Source organism: Gossypium raimondii, chromosome 12, assembly GCF_025698545.1.
Source record: "Gossypium raimondii isolate GPD5lz chromosome 12, ASM2569854v1, whole genome shotgun sequence".
Taxonomy (NCBI): domain Eukaryota; kingdom Viridiplantae; phylum Streptophyta; class Magnoliopsida; order Malvales; family Malvaceae; genus Gossypium; species Gossypium raimondii.
In genome coordinates, this window is record NC_068576.1 from 48,126,565 (window position 1) to 48,138,178 (window position 11,614).

Sequence of the window (11,614 nt, forward strand, 5' to 3'; positions counted from 1 at the left end):
CTTGTGGTTTAGTGCTCTTAATTTGAGCACATGCTAGAGTTGAGCCAAAAACCCAATCAAACAGGGAAACTAAGGCCCCCTTTGAATTCTAACGCACTACAGTGCGTTGATAAATTTCCCCTTTATTTTCAATCGGATCAAGATTGGGATTGGATGGATGACCTTTTGGAATATTTTGCTTCAAGACGGTGAGGAGCTTCTATCGACTTTGGGACGACCTTTAAGTCGACTGGTGGTAAAAGCTCCAGTGAGGCGATGAACATTTGGGAAGACAATAATACCCATAATTTGTTAAACAACCCCTTTTGATCCAATCAAAACTAGTAAGAAAACACCCTATATTTTAATCCAATCAACAGCAGTAAATACATAACCATTGATGTTTATAAACAAAGGAAAGAAATTGAAAAACCCAGTAGGTAAATCGTCAACATAGCTGATGAGCATTTTGAGTTTGCTGCCACCTTCAGAAACAAAACAAGAAAAAAAAACGAACCTTGGTATGAGGCCAAAGTTGATCAGGAGACACATGCATTGTGCAACCTTCTTTACCCGATTCCCACTCCACAACATGGTGCTTGCTAAGACACCTGATCCAAAGCAAAACCAGAAACAATCCTACTGCCTCAATTTGAAGAAGCAACCGTAAATGGGAATGGGAAATGGGAGGAGGGGAATCGATGGAAGAGGGGAAATGGGAATGGGAAATGGGAGGAGGGCACGGTGGAAGAGGGGAATTGATGGAAAAGGGAAGATGGGAATGGGGAAATTGCATTGTATTTGTGTATTTTAAAAATAAAAAAATATATGTAATGTATTTTAAAAATAAAGAAATATATGTAGTGTATTTTAAAAATAAAAAAAATATGTAGTGTATTTTAAAAATAAAAAAATATTTATCATTGTTATAAAAAAATATTTAATTATAACTATAAAAAAGTTAAAAATAATTATTATTTTATCTAATAAATAATTTAAATTAATTATATAATTCATTAAAATATTGGAAGATACATTTTAATATTTTATTAAATGAATTTGTATATTTTAATAATTTTAAAAAAGTAAAATAATTTAAATAACTTCTATTATATATCAATTTTAATTTGATGTCCTTAATAGTCATTTTTCATTCTCACCTCACCGTTACAACTGCGTTTGAATCCAAACACACACTCCATCATTGTTTCTAATCTCACCGCTACAGTACCCAATCTCACTGCTACAGTAACTAATCTCACCGCCACCGCTGTTTTTAACCTCACCGGAGGTAAACACACCGCTCATCCAAACTAGCCCTAAGTTGAATCGAAAATTCGGTTCGACTCGATTTAGGTTTTTTTTGTTAGTTTGTTTAGTTTCAATTAGATGATGCCATCGAACCACATCAATTCAGTTCGATTTTAGTTTATTCCATTGAACACTAAAAAATCCAAAAAAACTAAGTAAAAATTCCAAAAAAAGCCCAATATATCATCAAACAATTTACCAAACTTGCAGAAAGAAAACTAAACTAGAGAAGAAGGAACTAAAACCAGAATACAAAAACTAAACTAAAGAATGAACTAAAATCAGAATGCAAAAAGTAGTCTGCTTGTTTTATTGAATTAGCTTTAATATCTGAAGATGAGACGAGCTATGTATTTATACAACAAAGTTAGTAGTTGCAAATACTAATTAGCATTAGCAAGAACCTATACTTTCTTTGCAACAGACTAACAGAATAACAGTTGACCCGATTAGAAAAACACATACTTTCTTTATGGTGGGTACCCCTTTAATCAAAATGGTATTCCCTTAGTTCAAGACCATTTTTATTGGAAGTGTCATTTAAATAAAAACCCGTTGCATTAAGGATGCACAGAATATCCCTTTGGTGGCCACTTAATTAACATTCATCAAAGCTTCCATTCAATATTCAACGTTTTAAAATATCGTTCAATACAGATTAAAATTTCATATTGGCGGTTTCTAACAATTGGCTTAACACCCCCAACAAATACATGTTACTCCTGAAATTAAGAAGGCTCGAAAATCGTCACAAATCTAGTTGTATCCATTCGATCACCTCGTTTAACCTAAGAACCTAAAAAGAAGAAGAAACTGAGTAAGTTTGTAAGAACTTAGTGAGTTCCTAGGAAGAACAATCTCACATTAATTACTATCAGACATTAAGAAAAAAAGGACTTGACTAGTTCTCCCTATTTGGCGGATACATTACCCTGGCCTACAGATCAATTGACGAATGATACCGCAAACCAACTCAACCTAGTAGCAAACAACACCGGTTTCTATACTCATATATGACAATCACGGGCACATCTGCTCCGCGAACACGCCACTTGTGTGGACTACCATTTATGACAGATAGACTGACTGACCATGCTTGTATGCAACATGCAATACCACATGCACCCTTTTTCTATGCACCCCTTCCTTATGCTAACTTCTGATCTCAATTCTCGAAGAACAAAAATTTTCTTGTATCTTCAATTTCGCTCGTCTGAGCCATATAATAACATCACTTCTGTATCCTCCTAAGTCCCTTCCTTGTATAAACACATAAGTGTTCTCCTACAAGGTCAGGTTTTTACAAATCACAGCTTGCATCTAAGTGTCATATCAGAGGCAAAACATATTTTCTTGTATCTTCTTTATCATTATATACGACACCCCTCCTGTACCTCCTCACACCCAATTGGATACGGAGCTTGTGCACCAAGGAAAGAGTACTCATACTATATATATATATATATATACCAGGTTTTCTAGGCCTATTTAACCGTGTTTAACCAAATAACTAAGCCACATACCTAGCTATACGAAGTTTAGAGGTAAGCAAACTAACACAGATACCAGACACAAAGTATAGAGGAACTCACCAAAATACTTTAGTCAGAGCTTTATCTACTCTACCGGTTCTTTTTCTTTAGCACTGATACCTTCTCCTGATTCTTTAGCTAAATAATAAAACAACTTCTTTAATCATCAAAAATAATCAAAAACTTAGGATACAACAAGAATCTATAAACATGCAAATGATTTCTGGATAGGAGTTTCCTTCCTACCCCGTATTCAAAGAAATCCTACCAATCTTTTCTTAAGTTAGTTCCTAGTTTCTTTGATGATAACAAAGTTTGGTGGAGAGGGTGAATTAGAAATTTCTCTCTACTATCATGTTATCCTATTTATAGATAACCCACGTCTAACCAATCAGAATTATCTCTAATCATTACTTATTCTTACACACTTTCACTAATTAATCACATCCGACGAGGCTCTACAAGTGTCCTAATTATTGGCACGTTACCTCCACTTAGATGTCAGGTGACTTAAACGTGTCCTACAAGTTATTGTACTTACTTAAGGAACGATACTAAAACACGAGTGGCGATATTATTAGCGAGAAAATCCGCCTAATAAGGTCCTCGTCCTAATTACAGCCTCGCTATCGCTCAAACTGGCATTCCGCAACGTTGGTGAAGTTCTTCGTAGCGCTCTGCCACGAAATTACCAACCTTATCCGATCTAAGTCTTGCAACTTAGGTGGTCTCTGCTGGCGTAGTCTCCCAAACTGAACCGGTTCGCCAAACCAGGTTGTGACAATTTCAATATTAGTCTCTCACGAATTCATTACTTATTTATTATTGTTATTAAAACTTCCAAGAATTCAAGTGATCATCTCTTTCTTTCTTTCTTTCTTTTTTGGCTTATTATGTACCTTGTTCTTTTTTCTATTATATTGTTGTTAAATTTTCTAAAATTTTGGTTATCATTTAACATTTCCAAGTTGGGGTGCTTTTTTTTTGTCATTACAAGAAGAAACAAAGTGTTAGAAAGCGTAAGAGAAACAAAAAAACGTAGACCTGCAACGATCCCTAACTCTAGAGTCAAAGAAAAGCTTTAATAAGAAGAAAACTTAAGAAAACTCTACCCAATTTAAAAACAAAAAACAAAAATCAGAAACGTTCGGTGTCTTAAGATTTTCAAAAAAAAAAATTGAAGCTTTAATTATACTTGAGTCAAGAAAAGATGAAGGAAAAGAAATTTAATTTTGGGAAAAATAAAAAATAATAACAATAATAGGAAAAGAAGAAACCTACGTATGAAATGTAGGCAACTTTTTTTTTGCGGTTTTTTTGCGGTTTTTGCTTCTTCTTTTTTCTTTTTCTTTTTCTTTTTGCTGTTTTTTTTAAAGAACAAGAGGAGAATAAACACAAACTTAAAAAAAAAGAATCGACGAAACCGATGAAAAGTGTTTTTGGTATTTTGACTCGTTTCGGATTTGATTTTAGCTTCAAAAATAACACGGAATGGCCTGAAACTGATACCAACTGATGCGGAACCCCCGGATCTAGACACAAGAGAAACACAAATTAGAAATAAAAACGATAATAAATAAAATTAGTTAAATAATAATAATAATAATAAAAGGATAGATTTGCCCTATGAAACCCTTGGTTAACTTGCAACCAAAAACGCCAATGATTGAGCGGCTCCCTACGAAACCCCTAGAAGAAGAACCTCTAGAAACACCGATGAACGGGAAGAAATTTGAATATTTGTAACTCCGAAATACCTCGAAAGTAACAAACTCCAAACTAAATAGCAAGAGAAGAATCACTCTACTCTCAAAAATTTGCTTCACACATATTTGGAAGAAAACAAATACTCTCTTTTTTATGTATATCTTGTCCAATGTGTAGAAAACAAGCCTATTTATAGGCAAATTACAAGAGTAATTGAATCCTAATAAAAACTCTTTAAAGAGTAATTGAATCCTAATAAAACTCTTTAAAATTATCTAATAAAATAAATAAATAATAACCTAACCAATAAAATTACTTAACTCATAAATGATGTGTCTCAACCAATGAGAATTAAGTAAATAATAATAATAATAATAATAATATACATAAAAGATTAATCCACCAATTTATGGGCTTTCACTTCCCGTATTTGTCAATGTCACGAACATGATGAATTAAATTTGTAGCAATAAAGTCTTGGACAAAAGCATTCATCTTTGATTTTAATTGTCGTGCCCACTAGGAAAAACAACCCCTTGAGTGTCACCTCCTTGGCTCGTATCATTAAAAGTTAGAAAATACAAATAATTTAACATTTTGATTATGTGTAGCAAAGATTGAGAGTGATTAAATAAATGTTTAGTTAGATTGTTAATAAATATTTATAATTATAGTTTTTATAAATTATTTTTAGATAAATATATTAATTGAGATTTATGTATAATTAAAAAATTAAAATTCTCAAATAGTGTAAGAAATATGAAACAAAGATAATTTTATCAAATTAAAGTTGAATAGTCCAAATCCAAAGACAATTTTGTTTAAATAAAGTCCAAAAGCTCAAGGCTAAAAAATAATTATGGAAATCTGAAACTTGAACCTAACTGATTTAGTATGGTTGGGTAATAACAGATTTCTTATGTCCACTGGTTTGAAAAATGGAAAAATCGAAGACCCATGTTCGGTTAAAAAATCGAAAAAATAAACTGAATTGAACCAAATCTCACTCCTAATTATGTCATTAATTCTAGGTGATAGAAAAGCTAACGATAATTCTAGAGGAAAGTAGGTTGAGAGCCAACCACCCACTACACAAGCATCTACCCAAGATTAGTTCTAGGTAACAACCTCTAGTTGACAACCACAATAACCAAGTGCAAAGCTAGTAACTATAATAAACTGCTCAAAGGCATTAGGAAATATGCGACACTGACAAGTATGCTTTTTAAGCATTTGGCCTTAATTTGGAGACATATTTGTGCCATTAATTCTAGATTAGGAATAATTTGATATGTGTTATTAAGGGTCCGTTTGTTTACATGTAAAAGGTTTTACGGAAAATATTTTCTGCATTTTTCTGTGTTTGTTTCACAGAAAACAGCTTGGTCAACGGAAAATGACTTACAGGTCAACAGAAAATAAGCCTTTTTAATTATTTATATTTAGTCATATAAAAAATTATTAATATAATTAATATAATTAATTATTTTTAATAAATTATTTAATATTTAAATTTTATTTTAATAGTAAATTTTAAAATAATAATTTTAAATAATATTATTCACATATTATTGAAAATATCAATATTAATATTTTAATACTAAATATTTATTACAATTATAAATATATTAGTAATAAATGTTTTGTAGTATAAATGTTAAAATATGTCATAAGTCTATATATTCTTCACAAATTTGCAATTTAGTTTCGTACTTTTATTTTCAAGAATTTAGCCCTCTACTTTCCAGATTTGAAAATCAAGTCTAGTCACGACATTGTTAATTTTTTTGTCAAATTTGTTAATGTCACATTTATAAATCAAAAAATACTCAGTTGGTAGTCATTTAACTAAAAATAATCGTTGCAATGAACCTAAATTTAACAAAATATTTTTAATATATGTAAAAACAATGTAAAATATAAAATTATAGATATAAAATAAACTCAAATAAACAATGAAAAAAAATCTCAAATGTATGTTTGTTTAATTGAAAATTACTTTTATGAAATATTTTTAAAGAACCTGCCAAACAAAAGAAAATATTTTACACAGATTCATCCAAACACCAGAAAATATTAGCTTTTTCAGAAAAATAAATCATTTTCTAGAAATCATTTTCCGGAAGCCATTTTCAGTGAAACAAACGGAGCCTAATTATCATTAATTGAAGATGATCCTTACCACTAAATTCATGAATTGAGATTGAATAATCAAAGTAGTCTTTTATTGTTTTATTTATTTTAATGGATTAGTATTCAGTCCACTAGCAGCGTACTTTTTTATTCCATTAGCAACCCTTAAAAATTGTCATGTGTCTCTTTTTTAAAATATTTATTTTTTTAATATTTTACTATACTCCTATAGGATACTTCTCGACCCCTAACCCTACTTATAGAGTCTAAAATTTTCACAGGCAACATACCAAATCTCTTTCCTATTTTAATTGCATTTATTTTCTGCAGTCTTCATATTTACTTACCGTATTGTCCTTTAACTTATATTAGTAAAAGAGTAATTATTTGATACACTGCCAATGGAGTTTCTTAGACTTCACATACGGTTTGAGGGTGTGACAAATGTCATATATATTTATGTAATTAGTTTTTAAAATTTTTTTTACTATACCTTATAATACACTTGTCAAACCCTTAATCCACTTATGGAGTCTAACAAATTCCACTGTCGGTGTATCAAATCATTTTCTTAGTAAAATAGTTAGTGCGTCAAGTTAATTAGTTGAAGTTAGCTGTAGACTTTCGTATGGACTCGATCATCAAAATACTTCTTAACATATTTATTTCGTTGTAATTATTCTTTAATAATAATATTGTACACTTGTAGTTATTGGATGAGTAGTTGACATTATTTTAACGGTTAGTATTTGATTTGTTGACAATGGGTTTTTTATTCCACAAGTAACATTAAAAATTGTTAGGTGTTTCTTTTTTAAATATTTATTTTTAAAATATTTTATCATATCCCTATAAGGCACTTATCAACTCCGACGTTACTTGTAGAATCTAAAATGTATCAAATATTATTTGTTATTTTAAAGCTTTGTTAAATATTTATTTCTAAATTAAAATTGTTTATGCTATTCACCACCTATATTCATTCCACCACATGGTAAAGAGGGATGGTAAATACTAACTTCAATTCACATGGTGGAATGATCCGAGTAGAAATTGCCATCCTTTTATTTTTGTACAAAAGATAACAGATACTAACTTCAAATAATCCAGAAAATCAATAATGCTTTTTAAAATTGTAAAATTAATTGAAAAATTTTAAAAATAACAAATAAAAGAATCAAATCACAAAATAAATAGTGAAAGAAACCCTTTTTTTTCCTTAGTCAATTTTCTTTTAGAAATAATCATAAACATATTATTCCTAAATTTTATGATAAATATGATATACATCTCTCAAAAAATTTAACTAGTCACCCCATTATTATTAAAAAAATTGGTCATCCAATTATGAAAAGTTACAAAATAGTCACTTAATTAGTAGTAAATTTCTTTTTGGTCACTCAACTATGAAAAGTTACAAAATAGTTGTCCAACTATTCAATTTTATCTGTTTTGGTCACCAACGAGTTAACAATGACAACTTTTAGAATTGGCTTATATCAACTTTAACCATCAACATTTATAAATTATGTCAATTTAGTCTTACTTCTAAAAAAAACTTAACCTTCAACGTAACACATTGTATAATTTGATTTCTCTTTCTTTTTTGTAATTTTTCATAATTGAGTGGCAAAAAAAATACCAATAGTTGGATCACTACTAATGTAGTTTACCAGAAATAATTTGACACACAAAAGGTTAAATTTTTAAAGATGAGGTGTGGTTTGATGATTGCTCGCCTCATCCCTTAACCATGAGGTTAAGAGTTTGATTCTCGCCCATGAAAATGAAGCACAATTCATGGTCAACCGTTTACCTCTTTGAAAAGTACCCACAACAAAAATATTAATCACCACTACCAACGATCTACATCTTGATTTCAAAAAAAAAAAAATTAAATACGAGCATAATGGAAGAATCAAGCGTGAGAGAGTGGTAGTTATTTGAAAGGGTTTGCTGGTCTAAAAGGAAATGCCCCCAATTAATCAACGCTCCACCACATTAATATGATTTGTAAATGGTGCTTTTCTTTTTGGAAAGTAAAACTTTCATAACAATGTTTACATTTGGGACGTGAAACACATAGGTTATGTAAATGGTGTTTTAAAACTACTGTGTGTGGTACTGATTTACTTCTGTATAATTCATTAAAAAGAAAAATGTTCAGAGATTGACGTTTCTTAGTTAACTAGTGATCCAATGCAATAAGCAATTTCATTATTTAAAGAGAGAATGAAATTATTAAGATATTATAATTAAAATAAAATAATATTGAATAATTATCCAAAACCAAATCAGTTTAAATTGGATGAATCAGGATTTTTGGATTTTTAAAATTATTTATAGTAATTCGATTCTCCATTTTTCCTGAGTAAAGTTTCAGTTGATATATTTGACATTTTAAAGGATTTAGTATAGACTTAAAAGAATGAGTTGGAAAAAGTTATTGGTCGGTTCAACTTTGGTTTTTCAATTTTATAATATATATTATTTTCATTTTTTTTTTATGTACTAAACGAGCTCCGAATACAGATATATTTAAAATTCATATTTCATTTCTAATCTAATCCACTTTTCGACTTCACTATCCAATGCCACAAATTATAGAATCATATTGTATCAAACAAAAGAAAAGCTAAAAGAAAGGAGGAGGCACTACAGGTTTTTAGAAATTGAGCATTAGCGGCTCATTTTAACAAACGCCGCAAAAGATCAAGCATTAGGGGCGCTTATAGAAAAACGCCGCAAAAAAGTTGGGCAAAACGACGCCATTTTCTTTTTTGAGCTTTGGTGCCATTAGCGGCACTTTTTAACAAACGCCACAAAAAAATTAGAATTAGCGGTGCTTTTTTAAAATGCCGCTAAAGATCGAGCATTAGCGGCGCCTCTTGTAAAACGCCGCTAAAGGTCAAACATTAGCGGCGCATTACAGAAAACGCCGCAAAAAAGTTGAGAAAATGACATCGCTCTCTATTTTGAGCTTTAGTAGTATTAGCGGCGCTTTTTAACAAACGCCGCAATAGATCGAGAATTAGCGACGCTTTCTAAAAAACGCAGCTATAGATCAAGCATTAGCGGCGCCTTTTGGAAAACGTCACAAAAAAATTGAGCAAAGCGAAATTTCTGCACTTATGAACTATTTTCTTCCATTTAAATTGCAGGATGAAACATCTTTCTGCACTTATATCATATCTAACAAATTTCTGCAGTTATGAACTGTTTGCTTGTGTTATGTTGGTGGAAGAAAAAAATATCTGAAAATGTTCTAGAAAAAGAAGGGAAAAAAAACATAGGTAGTTTATTAAGACATGCACTAAAATGACAGTCTTATAACAAAGTAAATTATGTAGCCTCAATTAGAAAATAACTAAAAGGAATTTTTATTACAAAGTAAATTATATTATTATAAGAGTGTTTTTATCTTTTGATATTTTTATGTAAAATAAAAAATTCTACGATAATGAGATTTAAATTCAAAATACTAAAATTTTAAATATTTAATTTTATCATTAATTTAACTAAATATTCATTCACTTTTTAGTATATTTTATATAATTCTTTTACCAATATTATTGGTGTTAAGTAAATGCAATTTTTCTTTTTGTTTTATTTAATCAAAAGTAGTGTAACACTTAACAATTCAAGTTCAATGCTTTCTTCCTTTTTACTCATGCTTTGAAGAATTAATATGTAACCTATATTAGTAAGGATAAGTAACATATATTTCAAATTCATCACTAATAAGTTTTAAAATTTAAAAATAATTATAATTATTATATTTTAAATAACTTAAAACCTATATTTTAATATATAACCTATATTAGTATGGATATATAACCTACATTTCAAATTCATTACTAATAATTTTTAAATTTTAAAAATAATTATAATTATTACATTTCAAACTTACATAATTTACATAAATATATATCATATCAAAACTTACATAACTTACATAATTTACATAACTTTAAAGAAATAAAAAACTTACATAACTTACATAATTTACATAACTTACATAATACATAAATATATATATCATATCATAACTTACATAACTTATTTATACTTACATAATACGTAACTTACATAATCTACATAACTTACATAACTTATATAATACATAAATATAACTTACATAAGTTACATAAATATATATCATATCAAAACTTACATAATTTACATAACTCACATAACTTACATAACTTACATAATACATAAATATATATCATATCATAACTTACATAACTTATTTATACTTATAAATAAACAACTTGCCCGTGTAATTTATTGTCAACTTTAGACTTCAAGAATTAAGAAATGGACCGGTCTTGGATGAATTTGTCAAGGGTAAGCAACGACTATCGAAATGGAATACAAACTTTTCTAAATTTTGCATTTCAAAATGCAAGCCAAGAGAATATGAATCTTTGCCTGTGTAAAAAGTGTGGCAACATCAGTTGGCATTTTCGTGAAGTTGTCTACGAATATCTAATTGTTGATAGGTTTATTTGAGGGTATAAAAAATGGATTTTCAATAGAGAGTGAACATCTAGTAGAACCTCTTCAACGATTAATCTAGCTTATCCTCATAGTGCTTACCATCAGTCTGTTAGAGAAGATGACATGGAAGGTATGTTGCGGGATGCATTTAACATGCGCAGTTATGGTTTGCAATCATTTCCACCCGACTTTGTTGCATCAGATGATTGTAATCTTAGTGAAAATGCTTTTACCGAAACAGGAAGAAGTGTACTGGATGAAGGGCCGAATAAAGAAGCGGCGAAGGTCTACACGTTACTTAATGAAATGAATGACGAACTTTATAACGGATCAAAATTTTCAAAAATGTCTTTCTGTACTCGTCTTTTTCAGTTAAAGTGTTTGGGAGGGTGGACCGGAAACTCTTTGACAATGCTGTTAGAGTTTTTGAGAGATATGTTTCCGTTTGC